Source organism: Ovis canadensis, chromosome 2 (assembly GCF_042477335.2).
Source record: "Ovis canadensis isolate MfBH-ARS-UI-01 breed Bighorn chromosome 2, ARS-UI_OviCan_v2, whole genome shotgun sequence".
Lineage (NCBI taxonomy): Eukaryota > Metazoa > Chordata > Mammalia > Artiodactyla > Bovidae > Ovis > Ovis canadensis.
Window position 1 is genome coordinate 141,778,407 of NC_091246.1, and position 20,166 is coordinate 141,798,572.

The following is a 20,166-nucleotide window of genomic DNA, read 5'->3' on the forward strand; positions in this document are numbered from 1 at the left end:
TTAGATCAATTGGTCAAACAAAGTACGAAAGATTCAGATAAGGCAGTCATAAGCACCTCTTGGGCATGAATTTGAGTAAACTCTGGGAGATCGTGAAGGACAGGGAAGCCTGGTGTGCTGCAGTCCATGGGGTCTCAAAGAGTCGGACACGACTGAGTGATTGAACAACAAGAACAAAGCTCCTGTTAAAAAGAATGAAAGCTGTAAATACTGACATAGAAATATACGAATGAGTCACTTTTAAGTGGATAAAGCAAGGTTCATAACATATATAAAGTATGCCTACTTTTACTGGGGGTGGAAGGAGTCATATACATATGCATATTATGTACCCCTATAAATATACTTTGTATGTGCCCAAGAATTTTCTGGAAGGATTAAAAAGAAGCTGTTAATAGAAGTTGCCTCTGGAGGAGGAACAAGAAAGGAATTTAGGATGAGGTAGACATTTGCATTTTGTGTGTAATTTTTAGCGTTGCTTGATTTCCAGAATAACCAGAGTTATTATTTTTTAATTAAAAAACAGTTTAAAGCATTTTAATCAATATTTTACTTGTGCTGTGCTGTGCTTAGTCAGTTATGCCCGACTCTTTGTGACCCCATGGACTGTAGCCCACCAGGCTTCTCCATCCATGGGGATTCTCCATACAAGAACACTGGAGTGGGTTGCCAAGTTCTCCTCCAGGGGATCTTCCCAAGCCAGGGATCGAACCCAGGTCTCCCACATTGCAGGCAGATTCTTTACCATCTGAGTCACCAGGGAAGCCCATGAATACTAGAGTGGGTTGCCTATCCCTTCTCCAGGGGATCTTCCTGACCCAGGAATCAAACCGGGATCTCCTGCATTGCAGCTGAGCTACCAGGGAAGCCTATTCTACTTGTCTTGTATGTATTAAACACTATCAAATCTTATGGAACCAGGACTACATACCTTTGTGACCAGTGTGATGCATTCTTTCCAAATTTCAAATATGGGGACCTTATAAGACCATTTTTAGGGGTCTACTTTTCTCAATATTAAATCTCCTCCTTTAAATAACTCTACTCAGTGTCCAAAAATCAAGTTCATAAGGCTGACATTGAGGCACTGCTGTGGCTCTCAACTTTAAAATATCTAAAGTTTAAAAAGCAGGGCAAATGTGAAAGGCAAGACTTGAACCAGCTACAAACTCACCTCTAAGGTTTCCAGGTGGCTTTACCACCATTACTTGCATATTTACCACCAGGTGAGATGCAGGATTACCCCAGGGAGACGCCAGAAGGCTGTCTATCAGGAAGGAGACAATGCTTACGGCTCTGTAACTCTTAATTAAGCTCGGGCAGGATGGAGAATAATAAGATTACAGTCTTCTGTGGAGAGATAAGGGAGAAATGGCTGCCGGCAAGGCTCTAAAGGTCTGTATGAGGGCTGCACACTTCAGGAGTTTAGAGGTGGTAGAAACCACTTTAAAATGAGTGATTAGTGAAGATGGAATTTGAACTGGATCTTAATGCATATGAAGTAAAACGTTATTTTAAAGTGTAACCCCACATAATCTTTATTTCCCCCAATTCTTGAAGCTTTTTGACCCTCCATCCATTGGAACTGAAGTAATCTTTCTTTTAATGAAAGGCAGAGCCCAGCTTGGTAGGAAGAACAATATTTCTTCCCTGTTTCAGATACAAAAGTTGTGAAAGCCCAAGATTTCACTTGTGAAAGCCAACCTTTGTTGAAGGAAGAAAGAACTGGTGGCTCTCAAGGACCCAACATTAGAGAACCAGAGTTTTTATAACAACCCATAAGGGAGGAGTAAGTGCCTAAAACCCTAGGAGAAAAGACATCAAGAAGGAGAAGGCTTGGGGAGCTTTGGAGAGGTGAGAGACATTTGGAGGAGACAAGCTTTGGGATAAAGCCCTAATCAGACCCATGAGGAAGAATCCAGAGTCGCTCAGTCTTGGCCCTCAGCTTGAGTGACAGAAACCCAAGATACACTACAGGGGGCATGGGGCTTGCTTTCTTTTGACATTCAGGGAAGAGACCATCACGCAGGTCCCTAAACCAACAAGCATTGCTGCAGGAGAATATGGCAGCACCGTGTGTTTAGCCAGAGAGAATCCCAGATGGAGTTCCCCAGATCCTCACAGGCTGCCTGCGGAGATGCAAATGTCCCCTCATGATCCCATGAGGGGCAAGGGAGACTTAGGCAGCGACCAGAGAATTCCAGGAGTTAGAATGAAAAGCCAGCAAATCATGCCCACAGAGGGTTCAGCAGCAACTTCAAATGTCAGCTGTGGATGCCACTAAAAATTTCCCAGCAGGGAGTAACATGATGAATGTGGTACTTTAGGGAAGTTGGGCTTGTAGTTGGGTTGGCTCATTGTACACGCTTATGAGACAGGGACTCAAAAAGTTCAGCCCATACACAAAATAACAGAAGCCACACCAGGAGGCAGCCTTTCACAGAATTACAAGGTTGGGCTATTTCATAGAAAGCCAGATATTTTCTTGTAGCGTACTGTATTTTAAGTAGTGTTTGTCTTTTAACCCAGAGCTGAGAAAGGAGAAGAGTGATGGCTTTCTCCCTCCAGCAGCTGTTCTGTGACCACTGCAGGCCTTGGTCCTGCCCAAATGGGAGCAGTCACCTCTGGTGATATTTACTTGATTCCATACAGTTGATCAGAGCCTAGAGTCACTCATTACTAATGAGTGAGTACATCTTCATCTTCACCTGCATGAAACATTTCTCATCCTAAATACAAGCCTTTATCATTGAGCACTGTCCAATATGCTGCTGCTGCTAAGTCGCTTCAGTCGTGTCCGACTCTGTGCGACCCCATAGACGGCAGCCCACCAGGCTCCCCTGTCCCTGGGATTCTCCAAGCAAGAACACTGGAGTGGGGTTCATTTCCTTCTCCAATGCACGAAAGTGAAAAGTGAAAGTGAAGTCGCTCAGTCGTGTCTTAGTGATTCCATGGACTGCAGCCTACCAAGCTCCTTGGTCCATGGGATTTTCCAGGCTGGAGTGGGGTGTCATTGCCTTCCAGTACTGGAGTAGGGTGTCATTGCCTTTTCCGAGTCCAATATGGCCAGGATGCAAAACAAGAGACAGAAACACATTAATAAGCTCAGGGGAAATGGTGTATTGCCCTTTGTTCTTTAATTAGTTGACCTGGAAGTGAAGTATAAACTGAGCTCTTTTAGTAAACGGTGAATCCACTTTGCTGCAGAGCAGGGCCAAATTCTTGTAAGTAGACTCTACTGTCGAACTTCTCTTCACTCACCCTGAGTACCCTTTCTTTTGGCCTACCTATCTAAACTCTGGCTAAAAATTCTTGTTAGTGGAGAGTCTAATAGACTCATCTCTACCATTTCTTATGAAATGAATATGTTTATATGGTGGCTTTGACCAACCCCACTAAGAAAATGGAACTGTTTCATTCCTCCGTCCTCTAACATTATGATGGCGTTATTCTCCACCCAGAAAGATCACCCACCCATAAAGATGCAGATGAAAACCACAGCATATGTCTACCCAGATGCTTTTTCAATTCTATATTAGTGTTCCACCAAGGCATATGCATCCCATGATTCTTCTAAATTTTATTTATAGGAAGAAAAAACACTTTCCCCATTATACATTAGGCACTGTATTTCCAATGGACTTTAAAGAAGATTACAGTAGATTTACTGCCCCTGGTATATTGTGGTTTTTTCCCCTTTATTAGCTGAGAGATAAGATAACTCTATAGAGCCAGACAGAGCCAGACATATCAGCTCATATAGCTTTCAAAGAATATTTGTCTGAACACTTAAGTCAAAATCCCCTCCTAATGAATTTCCATCCTGAAAATTATCTTCCATGTCAGGAAAGAGACCACAAGGAACAAGCATCTTCTTCCTCTGATTTGTTCTGTGGAAAGAAAAGGAAAATAGCACAGATGCATTCGGTATTGTACAAAGAGCATATATGGGCATTTCCATCCCTAATATCACACTAGTTTCTGATGCTAATGTAAAATATGTTCTTTTTGCATTTATAATCACGATGAGCAGATGGCGAAGACAGTTTAAAGTAGAACTGTATGTCTATTAAAATAATGTATGCTGTTAGTGAGTCTTCCCTAAAACTGGAGTTTAATTGCTTATAAACACATACTTTAGAAAGAATCATGATTCGAAGGGCCATTTGCTCTGCCAGGACAATAGTTAGACAGAGTTCTCTCTAACAGGCTTTGGCTGCGTGACTTCTTGTGGCAGCAGGCGCTATGTTCTGTCTGTCTCTTCAACAGGCTTAACTGATAAGAATGTTGGGATTGGCACAAAAAAACCCTGGTTTCTTAAAACAAAGGAATCCTTCTTAAAATTAAATGAAAACAGAGAAATTAAGGGAAACATGTAACTGGGGGAGAATGGAGAAAGGAAGAATTGAGGACGTAAGCTGCTCCATTCTTTTCTTTTTCTTTTACTACCCCATCTCAGCAAAACATCAACAAAGGCATTTTGTAAATTTTGGTGATTCGTATCGACTGTATGGTGGCTGTGCTTTCTAAAAATAAAACCTGCCCGAGAGGAGAGGAACGTCTGCTTCATTCTGAGGGGCTTTGCTGCTTAGTCGCAGGGCAGAAAGAGATGAAGGCTTCTACCCCGCCATCTGGAAGGGAGTGCTCCCAAGGAAGGAGGCTTGATCATGGAAGCAGACGACACAGTCGGGGAGGATCAGAATCCACTCGGAACACCACAAAAGGAAACGGATACTGTTTGCAAACAGGAGGAGGAGAAAGGGAGGAGGCGGCAGTGGAGAAAGGCAGGCTGAGCGCCAAGGGCCCTAAAAAGGCAGCAAGTTTTAGAAAACACTCATTTGACTAATTTGCCTAATATAATAAAGAAAGGATGGTTTTATTTTCAAATGCAGAAGTGGTGATTGATTAGGTGGGCATTATATTTGAAGCATGTGGAATGAATAATGGTTTTGAATGGCTGTGGAAAATATCTCACAGAGAAGGAAACAAAAATCCATAAGTCATACGAGGCAGAGCACAAAAATACCAACATACCAACATTCAGAGAGAGTTTAAATAATAACAGACTGGATCTTGGAAGCGCGCCAAAGAAACAGGGAACAGAAAGAGAGCTACATGCTGCAAAATGGTTTCTAGACAATAGGCAATGAGAGAGGGTCTGCACAGGCTTGCGAATGTGGCATTAGCTCTTTAATTATTATAATTACCTAAGTTTAAGGTCAAATCACCTGTGTATTGCTGATAAAATGAATGATTTCTTTTAAAATAGTAGCAGTAGTGCTTATATTACCTCGGCTGTTATAGGAATGGCTAATCCATGTGGGTGAGATATTACAGAATTATCCCTGCCTATAGAGCAACAACCCAGAGGAAGAATGGCTGGAATACTACATCTGCACTCTTCTAACACTGAACCCTGGAAATACACTCTGGTTCCCAAAGAGAGATCTCTGTGGTTGAAGGCAACCTTTCCCACTACTGAAGACATACGTTCTTCTGGCAGTTTAAAATTGCTTTGTAATAGGATTTACCCCAGGTAAGATGCTGTCAGATTTGGAATCTCGAAATCAAGTTTTGCAAGCTTTGAGCAGTCACCAGATTGCAGCCTGAATCCAAAAAAAAACCTCAAAGAGACTGGATGTGAAGAATTTGCAAAATATTTGCACTTTGAACTCTCCTGAATGATGAAATGCCATAAAATGCTAAATAGTGTGATGAAAGATTTTCCTCTTTGTCTGATCCAAAATAACTCAAAGATTTCATGATTTAATCTTTCATCTGCATGAATTCCAGATACTTCGTGTCTAATCCTGAAACTCCAGGAAAAAGCTATCCTGTTGCCCTTCGGGTAGGACCTAGCTAGACCTCAGAATCAATGAGGGAGTAGCGCAGACATCTGGATGCTTCAAAGGCTTTGCAGGTGATCGTGATGTCCATCAGGCTTGAGAACTGTTGCTGTACAAAGCGTCAGTCTTTAAATGGTTTTATGACTTGGCTAGTCTGTATTTTTCTCAATAGATCACTAGTTAAAACCTAGTACCAGGAATTCCCTGATGGTCCAGTGGTTAGGACTCTGCACCTTCACTGCTGAGGGCATGGGTTCAATCTCTGGTCAGGGAGCTAAGACACCACAAGCCACATGACCAAAACAACAACAGCAAAAAACAAACCTCATATCAATTTGAAATAGGGCAAGACTGGTGTTAGAGAGGATCATTGGGGTGCTATTATCACAATCTGTGTGAGTGTTGCTGTCTAAGCCAGGTCAGTGGAAGTGGGAGAGGGAAACAGAGGCTCGGGGGTAGGGAGGCAGAGTCAGTGCACAGTCAGCATGGCTCAGAGATTGAATGCGGAGTACGGACTATGCAGTAAAAAACAAGTCTAAAATAACTGTCAGATTTCTACCTTGGGTGGCTGGTTGGATGGTGAAACCCATGACTCAGCAGGTTCTAACACCAGTTCTCTAACACCAGCTGGAGACTCTACAATTCAATCCAGTTCTGACACCAGAGAATTGAGAGCAGATTCGGCAAATTAAAGGCTCAGTCTCAAAAGACTGCTTTGCTCGGACACCAGCCACAGGTGGAGTCCCCAGGTGATCCACACTTCTGTCTTGGCTACAAATGTGAGTGTTCCCCAAATGCCCCACTCGTGTTCAACCATCTGCTAAAACAGCTCACAGAAGTCACTGAAAGCACAATCCTTAATAATGGCTGTTTTATGGGCTATAAAAAAACAACCAGATGAAGTGGCACGTATGCGAAAGGGTCCTGAGCGTAGGAGCCCCTGCCCTCTGTAGATTTGGGGTGCACCATCCTCCCGGTACACCGATATGTTCACCAACCAGGAAGCTCCTCCTAACCTCCTTATTCCAGAGTTTTTCTGAGTTTCTGGTAGGTAGACATGATTGGTAGTCAACCGCTCAATCCTCAGTGCCTTTTATTTCCGTGGAGGTGGGAGGAGAGTGACGCAATGAGAGTTCCAGCCCTTTAGTCACTTGCTTGGTCTTTCTTTTGTGGCCAGCCCATCTTCTGAAATTCCCCGGGCCCACCAGGGCTCACCTTGTCAGCATAAACTCAGATGTGGTTGAAAGGGCTCCATCAGGAATAACAAAAGAGGCTCCCATCACTGGGGAAATTCCAAGAGTTTTTGAAACTCTGTCAGGAAGGGGAGGAAAGTAAAGACATATTTTTGCTCTATCCTACTAAGGAATGGTAACATAAAATACATTTTCAGAGGAAGGTGAAAGTGAAAGTCGCTCAGTCGACTCTTTGAGACCCCATGGACTACACAGTCCCCATGGAATTCTCCAGGCCAGAATACTGGAGTGGGTAGCCTTTCCCTTCTCCAGGGAATCTTCCCAACCCGGGGATCCAACCCAGGTCTCCAGCATTGCAGGTGGATTCTTTACCAGCTGAGCCACAAGGCAAGGTAGCTAGCTCCATTTTGTATATGATGAGTTTAAGGATGACTCAGACGGATACATCTAGCAGGCAGTTGCACTTGCAGAGAGAAGGCAGGACTGGAGGCAGAAGTTCAGAAGTCACTGAATGACATGGTCCTATGAGGACCCCAAGGGTATGAGTCAGATTTGGTGGGGGGAAAAAAAAAAAAAAAAAAATATATATATATATATATATACACACACACACACACACACACACACACACACACACACACACACATATATATGAACTTCAAGTTAAGTTGTATCCAAGAGAATCCATGATGAGGACTGATAAGCCTGTGTCATGCCATTCCTCACACATGATAATATAGATTCTGTGCCTAAATCAGGAGCCAGGAAACTTTCTGTAAAGGTACAGAGAATGAACATCTTAGGCTTTGCAAATCTGTGTCCCAGTTACTCAACTCCACCTTTGTTATGCAAAAGCAGGCAGAAAATGAGCATTCAGAACATGGCTTGTTTCAATAAAAACTTTACTTATAGACACTGACATTTTGAATTTCTTATAATTTTCACATGCCACAAAATAGTCTTCCTCTCATTTTCTCCCCAACTATTAAAAAATGTAAAAGCCATTCTTAGCTTGTGGGCTGTAGAAAAACAAGTGGGTTCAGAGGCTGTACTTGGCCAAGGTCTACTCTAAACCGAAATGCTGTATGAGTCCCAAAGAGGAGGACTAATTATCAGGACCCAGGGGTAAGGCTTCAGCTCCCAGACGAGTTGCATTTTAGTCCCTTGGGTGAAGAGTCAGAAGTGACTTGGAGAACGTGAGCCTGCTGTTTGATGGGGTGTCTCACCTGCGTAGGTCGTTGTACCCCTCAGAGTTGTGCTTAGATAAATCCTTCAGCGTGAGAACAAGTCTTCCCTTGGCTTCCTGCCACCGCAGGCCTCTGGATTTCTCCCATCTCCTGGGGGCTCCCTCTCAGCTTCCTTTGGCAGCTGCTGTCTGAGCTCCCGTCCAGTGCTGAGCTGTTCAGCAGCTAGTGTCTGCTTCACCTTATCTACACTCGCTTGAGTTGCGTTTATCCAGTTCTGTGAGACTGGACATTTTCCAGATTCTGATGACAACCAGATCTCCATCTTCATCTTGACCTCACCCCAGAATTCCAAATTTGTGCATCCAACCACCCACCCACCCCTCTGCATGGGTCTGGCTGGCAACACTCACTTCCCCCACCTCCATAAACTGTAGGACCATTCATTCACCCAGCTGCTTAAACCCGACATCCTGTGTTGCTTTCCCAGTCATTTGCAGGCCTTCTGTAAGTCCCAGTAAGATCATTTACAAAACACATTCCAGGGCTATCCATCTGCCCCATCTTCTCCCTCCTCCCCGCTTAGCCCCAAAATCCAGGCCACCATGCCTCCTCTGGCCTGCATCAACAGCCTCCAGACGGGTCTTCTTGCAACCACTCTACCCTCTACCACCCAGCTGTTAAATATCAACTCCAGTGACTTAAAGAAATTAATTCCTAGATTATGTTTTTGAAGCATTTTAGGCTTACAGAAAAATTGAGAAGGAAATACTGAGAATTTCCCTATGTCTCCTCACCACCACCACCCCGTCCTTGACTGTTTGCTCTGTTATTAGTATCTTGCATTGGTACGGTACAATGATTACAATTGATGAACCAATATTGATATATTACTATTAACTAAAGTTCATATTTTACATTAAGGTTCACTTGTTTTGCACAGTCTATGGGTTTTGATAAGTGTGTAATGATGTGTATCTACCCTTAAGACATCATACAGAATAATTTCCCTGCTCCATAATCCCTGTACTAGACATATTCATCCTTCCCTCGCTCACCTGAACTCTTTGCCACCACTGATCCTTGTACTGGTTCCATAGTCTGGCCTTTTCCAGAATGTCACATAGTTGGAATCACACAGCGTGATGCTTTCTCAGACAGGTTTCATTCACTTAGATGTATGTACTTAAGGTTTCTCTACGTTTTTTGTGACTTGATAGCTTTTTATCGCTGAATAGCCTTTCATTGTAAAGATGTACCGAGGTTCGCTTACCCATTTGCCTATGGAAGGATGTCTTGGTTGCTTTCAAAGTCCAGTGACTCTTTAACACAGAAGCCAGAACATCGGTTACTCTGTTGTCGCACCCATACGCTTCCTTCGCTGACTTTTAATGCCTTAATGATTTGGTCCCTGCCTGCCCCTCTCAGCCTCCCCACTGTGCTCCTTTCACTTTGCCATTCTCTCTGTCCTTGTCTGACAGCCCAAGTACCATCTGCTTCCCACACTAGGATGCTCTTCCCTTGAATATTCACATGGGCCACTTCTCATTCAGATTTCAGCAAGGTTCCCCCTGGTCCCATTCCAAAGTTACCCCTCAGTCACCCTCTATCACAACATCTCACCTATAATTCTTTTCCTTACCACTTAACTCCATTTGATAGTTTCTTTTGGTTTATTTATTCTTTTTTCCTTCAGTAAGAGCAGGGGGTAATTCCCTGGTGATCCAGTGGTTAGGACTCCAATGCTTTCACATCCAAGGGTGCAGGTTCAATCTCTGGTCCCACAAGACACAGTGTGTGGCCAAAAAAAAAAAAAAAAAAAGAGTGAGAGAGAAGAGAGAGAGCAGGGACCTCCTTTGTCTTATTCTCTGATTTATATCTAGCACCTAGCATTGTGATGATTGAATGAACAGTTTATTAGTGAATGTTTCCCATTTCTAGAAGAACACTGTACCCAAGTATTTACAATAATTAAAGTAGAAATCAACATTTTGAGATGAACTTTTTCCATTCCCTATGCTTTTTATTTGCTTACTGAAACTCTTCTCTAGATTTCCATTCATAGTCAAGATCCTACCTCCTCCAAGGCCCCCTGTCTGCTCCTGGGTCTCTTATATTTTTGCTGACACACCAAAGCTATGAGGTTAGGTGGTAGAGCCAAAAGGTGGTGCCCAAAAATGGGAAAGAGGAAATGGCAAGTGGACGATCAAGTTTAAAAATCAAGTAAAAAGAGCTGATTTGGTTTTTAAAAAATTTCTGAAAGCAATTAAAAGAATCCTACAAATGCTTTGAATAAGCAAAACATCCTGTGAATAAGTGTTTAGTCTCCTAAAAAAATTCTTTTCAAGGACAACTTTCATTAGAAGTGAAATCAAATTGTTTACAATTCTATACCCATATAATCTTTAAATAAATCTGATAAAGGGGGGGGAAATCATTGTTCAAGGGATTGTTGCAATCTTCGATCTTAAGAAAAGGTATGGAACTTCTGCGTTTTTATGTATTTATCTTTGGTTGTGCTGGGTCTTTGTTGCTGCATGCGGGCTTTCCCTAGTTGTGGAGAGTAGGGGCTACTCTGTGTGGTGGTGCACGGGCTCCTCGTTGCAGGTGTCTTCTCTTGTGGGACACAGGCTCTCGGTGTGCAGACATCAGAAGTTGCAGCACGCAGGTTGCAGTTGTGGTTCACAGGCTCTAGAGCGCAGGCTCGGTAGTTGTGGCACAAGGACTTAGTTGCTCTGAGGCACGTGGAATCTTCCTTGACCAGAGAGCAAACCCGGGTCCCTTGCATTGGCAGGTGGATTCTTATCCACCGTACCACCTGGGAAGGCCAGAACTTATGACTTTTAACTCTGTGGATTGAGGTTCAAATGCTATGGATCATATAAAGATCCCCTCCCAGCTGCAAGATTCTGCAGTCCTGCATGTGGTCATCATTCAAACTATCTGCCTTTGTAAAAAGTGCAGCAATAGATCAAAGGATAAAGGATTCCATGCATATTAGGAAGGGTCATGTGAAGCCAAGTATACCTTGCACTGCCTGATAGGATGGCACTCAAAGTGGAAGGAGACTTTCTGTTTTAAAGAAAGAGAGTGCTCAAAAACTTAATCACTCAGAGGCCTGGGGGCAGGGCTAAATATAGAATAAAACCATTTTAGAGCTGGACGGGGGCCTTAGAGGGCTCTAATTTGGAGAAGATAGTCCAGACAGGTGCAGACTTGCTCCCGGCATTAATGTATTACGAACCATGGCCAGCATTTGGACCTAAGACCTTAATCTTCCTGTGCAGCCCTGCATCCAGTTCACTTCAACCGCCTCCCTGTTGTTATTTTAAGTCACCAAGTTTTGGGGTGATTTGTTACTCAGTGTTAGTAGCTGAAACACACTCATTTTATAATGGCAATTCTTTAAAAAGAAATAGTGAGAAAAAGAAACCATAGGGAAGGAGAGAAGGAGGAATGAAAGAAGGGAGGGAGGGAGGAAGAAAGGAAGGAAAGAGAGAAGGAAATAAAAAATGATGGTGTAACAACCACCTATACCTGTTTTACAAGAAGGATTCCACTATATAACACAGGGCGGCCAGCCTTGAGCTCCGTGATGACCTACAGGGATGAGATGGGATAGGGGAGGGAGGCTCAAGAGAGAGGGCGTGTGTGTATATATATACATATATATATATATAAAATTATGACATTATCATGGTTGTATGGCAGAAGCCAACACAACATTGTAAAGCAACTATCCTCCTATTAAAAAATAAATAGTAAATAAAATAAGATACAAGAAGGATTCAAAAAGGTCATCTCACTACCCACCAAATTCCTTTAAAGAAAAATGAAAATCTCCCCCTAAAGAAGACTTTCCATATTAATAGCCCTAAAGGAGTTCTTTCACTTTCTGCTCTGCTACCAGGAAAAATAAACGAGAATCATGAAGGTGGACGTTTAGTAGTATGTTCTGTGTTCTGTGATGTTATCGGGTCACAGTGTGATCTTGTTAATCAAGCTGCTGAATGTACTTTACTTCCTGGTATCCAGGGCATGTCACTTATAGTTCACGAAATACAGTGTTTGAGGTATTTCTGGAGAGCTTGGGCGTAGGGTCTTTGAATGGGAGTGATTCTGTGCCTCTAAGTCAGATTTGTTTCAACTAACAGCACCATTTTCAAGGAACATGAATGTGAGGACTCTCAAGCATAGCACATTCCTAATGCTAAGGCATAAAGAACCCAAATTAATCCTTTCGAGAGTCCTTTGGGAACTCATGTACCCAATTCTCCTTACACATCCCAATGAGCATTACTGTCCAGGCATAGAGAGGCATCTATCAGTTAGCTGAGAGTTCGGGGAGGAGGGTTAGAATAGGGAATAAGTGGGTTTTTTTATATTCCTTAAAATTCCCTTTAATGATATTTGTTTTTTTCTTATGCCAACCATATGATAAAAGTATGTTTAGACCCCCAGTTTTCTCATTCTATAATTAACCCATCTTATTCACAGTATCTCTAGATTAAACAGATGAATTTTAAGGCCCCTAGTAACTGAGTATTGCCAATTTAAAAAATCAATGGATGGATTTTTCATTATTTCATTATTACTAATGAAAATAATTTCCCCAACACATTGTTATTATGAGAATTCATTCCTGGAGGATGGTTTGTTGATTAGAGGGAAAAATGTTTTCATTCTTGAGGTCTTTCTTTTCATCTTTGGCTCTTGACAAATTTTGTCAATAAAAACCTGTCATCAGCTATGTCTACTTCATCATCACTAAATATATTTCATATTCCTCCCCAAGTTCAGAATAGCTTCTTACAAATGTTAGAATGGAATTCCCTTTCTATATTGATGGGTTTAGTCACTAAGTTGTGTCCAATTCTTGTGACCCCCATGGACTGTAGCCCACCAGGTTCCTCTGTCTGTGGGATTTCCCAGGCAAGAATACTACAGTGGGTATTGCCATTCCCTTCTCCAGAGGGTCTTCCTGACCCAGGGATTGAACCTGGGTCTCCTCCACTGCAGGCTGTCTCCTGCATTGGAGGGGGATTCTTTACCAACTGAGTTACCTGGAAAGGCCCTTCCTATGTTGGCTATATATTTAAAAATCTATTCTGTTTTATTAAAGTATTGAATGCTACATGTAGCTGACTATAAAAATTTGTGAATTGTAAGTTCCAGTTTCTTACCAGTTCTTTCTTGTAACTCACATTATTATCTTTTCTACCAACCAAGAGCGTCATTTCTTCACCCTGTGTATAAAGCTCTTTGCTCTTTTCTCTCAATAAAACTTTCAGGCAGTGCAGTTTTGCCCACTTCTCCTTCCCTGTCAGGGTTTGTTAACTGCTCTTGAGGCGCTAAAAAAAATAGAAAGCTTTTTCCTTTCTATTTGACTTGCTTGGTACTCAGATACCAGGAGAAGCTCTTTTACCTCCTTCTCTTCCACTTCAATCAGAAGGATGGGCGTGCTTATTCAGAGTTGCTCAGCTCCTTTGCTGTGGCTGAGAGCTAATTTCTTGCTTTTATCCAGAAGTGCACCATAGGAACCTTGTGCTTTTTACTGCAACCCCAGCTCCTTTACCACTTTCAGGGGCCCTCAGATGAGCACCTCGCCTCAAATGCCAACAAAAATGCTGCTTCCCCTCCCCTCAACTAGCAGAAAAGTGCACCACCATGTACCAATCAAAGGAAATGTTTATGATGAGGACTCATCACATTGATCAAAATGACCTTACTTGTCTCAGATAAACTCACAATAGCCCAAAGTGGTCATGGGAATGTGCCACATCGGACACTGAAAAGAGGAATTTGAAGACATTTTCAAAGGTGGATTTTCTTAGAATCCATTCCCTGTTGACACTTTATCTACAAATATTCTGTGATAACAGTGTCTGGTTAATTAACAGAATGTCTTTTTTCGAGGGTATAATTGGAGAATTAGGGGAGGAAAATCCTCAACTTATTATTATTATTTTGGTTTGTTTCTGGTAACTGTGATTCATATAAATGAAAAGTTGTCCTATTCTGACAATTAATAATTAGTATATAGGTTTTAATTATTTCTTTTTACTTATACAGATTCCAAATCTTCAAGCAGGGGGAGAAAGGAGAGAGGCTTTCAGTTAAATATGGCAGAATTATAACATGCATTTGTCTCTTCTTCCCTTCCAAACTTCCCTAAAATAACACTGAAGGAATAAAAGGTGTTAGCATATGTGGACCGAGAGGACGAAAGAGGAGACAAAAGTGAAAGAGAGATTTCAGCAAGTTTCTTGAAGATGGCAATTGAGTTGGAGAGGTGGCAATCGACTTGGCAGAGGTGAGTACGTAACAGTAAAAGTGCTGCAGAGAGATTTCCAGAAGCAGCGATCCAGCTTCCTGCCCACCCAACCCCATCCTGACACTAACTCTATGGGAGAGTTGTGGTCCATGTTGGAGAAACTGATTAAAAATGGCTTCAGATCCAGGCCCTGGGGGTCAGTGCCAGACTGGAGCGTGGCCTGAGCTCAAACAGAGGGCCAAAGCAAAGTTTATGTATAGAATTGTGAGACCCAGCCCCCTCCCCCCTCTAGGTTTTGTCCTACTCCCTGAATACCAGCAACCAAGTCTCTCAAACAGGAGCCTGGAGGACTGATGCTTCTATTTAAAAACAAAACAAAACTGAATAGCCTCCAAGAAAAGAGCTCAGAATCTGACATTTAGGACTCTCCCAGTAGAAGGGCTGGTTTAAAACACCACCATCCCATGATGACACTCTCCACGCAGCAAGCCCAGCCCCCTACTCCCCCAGCACACACACACAGACTTCCCAAACTGTTGTCCAGTGTCTCAATCTTTAATACTAGTAAAGGATCAGCAAACACTTGAGGAAAATCTTTGGCATACGAGACCAAACTTAAACAAACAGAAAAAGAAAGCAGAGACAATATGGGCGCAGAAGGAACCTTAAACAAAGAAAGAAAATCAACCTCTGATCCAAACGATGTATTCATAAAACAAATCCAAGATATGGAGGGGGAAAAAAAGAGTTCAAGAAAACCTTTAGGAAATTAAAAATACAGTACCTGGAATTAAAATATTTAGTATAAGCTTTGTTCTATAATTTCTTCTACAAACCTAAATAAAAAGCGTAAGTAGAAGATAGCAAATAAATGATTTTTTAAAAGGAAATTGAGAATCAATCTCCAAGCTCTTAACATGATTAATAAAGTTTCTGAAAACACAGAATAGAGAAAATGGAGACAGTAAAATTATCAAAGAAATGATATATGAAATATTTTCAAAAAGGCATGGATCTCCAGATCATAAGGAACCACCAAGTCCTCAGCCCAGTGAATGAATGATGAACACAAGTGCCAAAGCTGCAGCGTTGTAAAATGTCAGAACAGAGGAGATGCAAAGATGTCCCTGAAAGCCTCCAAACAGGAAATAAAAGTCACATATAAAGACAAGAATCAAATGCCATCATCTTCTAAATTCTGAGGGGCAAGGATTTTCAAAATAAAATTCTATATTTACCAAAATATCAGTCAAGCATGAGGAGAGTATTAGTCTGGCTGCCGTAACAAAACACCACAGACTGGGTGGCTTCAACAAACAGAAATGCATTTTCTCACAGTCTGAAGGCTGGAAGTCCAAGATGCCAGCAGGGTTGACATCTGGTAACAGCTCTCCCCTCGATTACAAGCAGCTGCTGTCTTGCTGGGTGCTCACATGACCTCTTCTTTGTAAGGACACAGAGGAAATGGAGTGCCATGTGGAAGACGTGAGTTCGATCTTGGGTTGGGAAGATCCTTGGAGGAGGGAAAGGCTACCCACTTCAGTATTCTTGTCTGGAGAATCCCCTGGACAGAGGAGCCTGTCAGGCTGCAGTCTATAGGACTACAAAGAGTAAGACACTCAATGACTAAACACAGCCCAGCACATCCTGTAAGAGTTAAAAGAGTTGAAAGTAGTAGGCTCTGGGAAATAAGACTGAAGGTGGGGACAGGTTGGGCAAGGGATCAGTTTCTATCATAAGATTTTTAGAAGCTATTTGATTTTTTTTAAACTATTGTCATGTGTTTTTTAAAGAAAAATAAAAGCTAATTAAAAAAAAGAAAAATAATAGCTTCTGGGAACTCTTCTTAATGCTCTATGGGTGACCTAAATTGTAAGGAAATCTAAAAAAGAGTATGTGTGTGTGTGTATATATGTATGTGTATGTATGTATGTGTATATAAGAGTATGTGTTTGCTGTGCAACAGAAACTAACACAATGTTATTAAGGAACTGTACTCAACAACAACAAAAAATATCCTAGAGAAAGATAGCAGCTTTTTCACCATCGCCTCTCCTTCTCTATCTCTTCTATCCACAGCCACATTAATCGGCTCTGGCTCCTTCTGCATGCTTGGCATTAAAGACTGGTTTACATGATCAAGTCTAAGCCCCTTGTGATGGTGTACCTGGTCGGCATGACCTTCCTGCATGACTTTTCAAGATAAAAATGGAGCAATGACATTGAAGATAAGTCCCAAAGTCCATCCAAAGAAAGATTTTCTTTCCACCAGCAGCACACAGAGACATACACGGAAAGAGGTAGCAGCTCTTTCATGTCTATCTCAAATATCAGGGAACGTAACGTCATGAAATGCCAAGATTTCAAAGGCTCTCAGGATTCATCTGCTGCAACTCATGACATAATTAGTGCAGCACAGAGATCAAAAGAATGGCTTGCATCTCCCCAACTTCGGTATCCAACTTCTCACTGAACTTCTTCAAACACTTACAGAAACCTCAAAGTCAACATGTGCTAAGTTCAAATCTTGATTTTTTCCTCCAGGGACATGTCTCCTGCACGGCTCTGTCTCCAAGTGATGCTACCTTGCATCCAGATGCAGAAACCAGAAGCCAGCACCACCCTAAACCAATCTTTCATCATCTCTTGCCAGGGTAACTATAATGACTTTTAACTGGTCTCCTATGTACACCAAGCCCCACTCCACACAGAAAGTTCCATCAAAAGGCAGAGTTGAACAAATTTCAAGTCCTGTAATTAAAATCTTTCAGCGGCTTTCAATGCTCCTGAATAAAGACCAAACTCCTTACTGTGGTCTAGAAGGTTCTGCTTGGTCTGGTCACCCTGGTATATCTAGATTCATCTTGCACCATAATCCCCTTCAATCTCTGTCCAGCTGCTTTCTCCTCCTCTCAGTCTACCTCTTAGCTCATCATCAGGTTAACAGTGGGCTTTCAATAAAGAATTCTTGAATGCATGGTAACAAGCAGATACAAGTTCAAAACCTAGTATGTCTCTGAACACATGAACCTCCTCAAATCCGTTGCCTCATCTCTAGTGTGGCGATAGTAACACCTATCCAAGGGTTTTTTCAGGATTCAACAAGATATTGACAATAAAGAACTTATCATAGTGCCTGGCACAAAATAAGAACACAGAAATTGTTAGTTATCTAATATTCTGCAGAATACCATCAAAATATTCCTGTTTCCATTAGTAACTGGTCATGCATGTCATTTGTTAATTAATCTGAACCTTTAAAAGCTTCATTAACATTTTGAGTCTGTGCAAATTCTAGGGATAATAAACTTCGTGATTTTATTACCCTTAGTGCAAAGGAGTTGAGTGTTGGTACTGACTTGTCCCGACTCACAAGAGTGGATTGTTAAACTTTCAGAAAGTTTGTGAGCCAGTTGTATAATATGGTTTTTATTAAGATTTAAGCTGCATAAACTTACATTGAAAGAATTATACTGAAAACAAGATAGTAAACAATAAGTACTCAAAATGCATCATATCCTATTTATTTTGCTACATTTTGTTTTAAACTCTGCTCTTGGAGTTATTCATACCTGCTGTATCTGTGTAACAAAATGCTATCTGATGACTCCCTACTGTATATCTCTTCCTATCTCTACTTTCAGTTACATCACATTGGTAGCTTGCAATCGGTCACACTGGGAGTATTTATACCATGGAAATCAGCAACCATTATAAATAAAGATTTCCCTCTCCCGACCTTGAATGCTGGCTTTTAAACATTATCAGCACACCAGTGAGTCATACCTGATTATGTAGACATCAGACAAAGATGAAGAAAGACCTCAACGTAAATGACAGAGATCTTTTAGCAAAGTCAATAGCTCTCATAACACCAAATAACATTTCCTTTACTCTATTCATGAATCCACTAGATCCTTCCTTAGAGAATACTGACTTTAAGTTTATACACAGTTTTTGTTAAGTTTGACTCTCAGGTTTGTTTGTCTATAGAAACAAATGTGGAGGGCACACTGTTATGAGAGAGACATGACAGCTAAGTTATTGACTGTAAGCAGTTTGATGACAAAGAAGGAGAAATAAGAGCAATGAAAACCTAGAGAGGAACAAATAAACCCAGGAGTGTGAGGTCACTAGTATAAGGAAACCCTGAAATAGTCATTATAGCACAGTATAGAACAAGAGTTAATGATCTTAGGGCAGCTAAGAGTCCTCATGAACACATTTGCTGTCTTCTATATATCGTTTAAGAAAGAATGGTGTGCAATATGCATTTTAAATATCTAAAAATGCATTTCATCAAAACAGGCTGGGAAAACTGGATATCCACATACAAAAGAATGGATTTGGATCCTTACTTTAAAACTCAAAGCGGATCTGAAGACCCAAACATAAGAGCTACAACTATAACATTCTTAGAAGAAAACAGGAGAAAAGCTTTATGACTTTGGATTTGGCAATGATTTCTTGGATATGACACTGAAAGCATAGCCAAGAACAATAACAGATATAAATTGGATTTCATCAAAATTAAAAACTTTTGTGCACCAAAAGACTCTATCAAGAAAGTGAAAAGGCAACTCATGGAATGGGAGAAAATATTTACAAGCTATATATCTGATAAGCAGTTAATATTCAGAATATATAATGAACTCCTACAACTCAACAACAAAAATAAGCCACCTCATTTAAAAATTGGCAAAGGACTTGAATAGACATTTCTCCAGAGAAGAGATACAAATGGGCAATAAGAACCTGAAAAGATGCTCAAGATCACCAATCACTAACAAAATGCAAATCAAAGCCACAAGATACAATTTCATATCCATTAGAATGGCTATTATTTAAAAAACTGAAAATAAGAAGTGTTGGTGAGGATGTAGAGAAGTTAGAACCCTTGTGCCTTACCAGAGAGAAGGTCAAATAGCACAGACACAATGGAAAACAGTATGACAGTTTCTCAAAAAAGTAAACATAGTTATCATATGACCCAGTAATTCCATTTCCTGGGATACACCCAAAAGAATTAAAAGCAGGAAATAGAGAACAGATTTGTACACCCGTGTTCATAGCAATGTTCTTCTCAATAGCCCAAAGGTGGAGACAACTTAAATGCACATAGGCAGAAGAAAGGATAAGCAAAATGTGGTATATGTGTACAGTGGAATATTACTCAGCCTGTACAACAAGGATAAACCTTAAATTCATGCTTAGTGAAATCAGGTAGACAGAAAAGGACAAACATTGTATGATTCCATTTAGTTTAAGTATATAAAATAGTCAAGTCCATGGAGACAGCAAGTAGGATACTGGTTACCAGAGGCTTGGGGAGGGGTAAATGGGGAGTTATTAAACAATTACTGGATGCAGAGTTTCAGTTTAGAAAGATGAATAAGTTCCAGAGATGGATAATGGTGATGGTTGGACAACAATGTGAGTACCCTTAAAGCCACTTAAAATTGTACACTTAAAAATGAATGGTACACTTAAAATGGTTAAAATAGAGGGAGGGTGGGAGGGAGGTTCAAGAGGGAGGGAATATATGTGTGCTTATGGCTGGTTCATGTTGTTGTACAGCAGAAAGTAACACAACATTGTAAAGCAATTATCCTCAATTAAACTATATTTTTAAATGATAAATTTTATGTGATGTGAATTTTACCATGACA

The 20,166-nt window shown here is 41.1% G+C and overlaps 1 long non-coding RNA gene across 1 annotated transcript; it reads left to right on the top strand.

Annotated features, from left to right (window-relative positions):
- Positions 1-6,139: 6,139 nt before the first annotated feature.
- Positions 6,140-19,520, top strand: LOC138433854 (uncharacterized). Its single transcript, XR_011254491.1, has 6 exons — positions 6,140-6,264; positions 6,474-6,625; positions 14,412-14,536; positions 16,577-16,951; positions 17,042-17,151; positions 18,806-19,520. It is a non-coding gene; the product is annotated as an uncharacterized lncRNA (long non-coding RNA).
- The last annotated feature ends 646 nt before the right edge of the window (positions 19,521-20,166 follow it).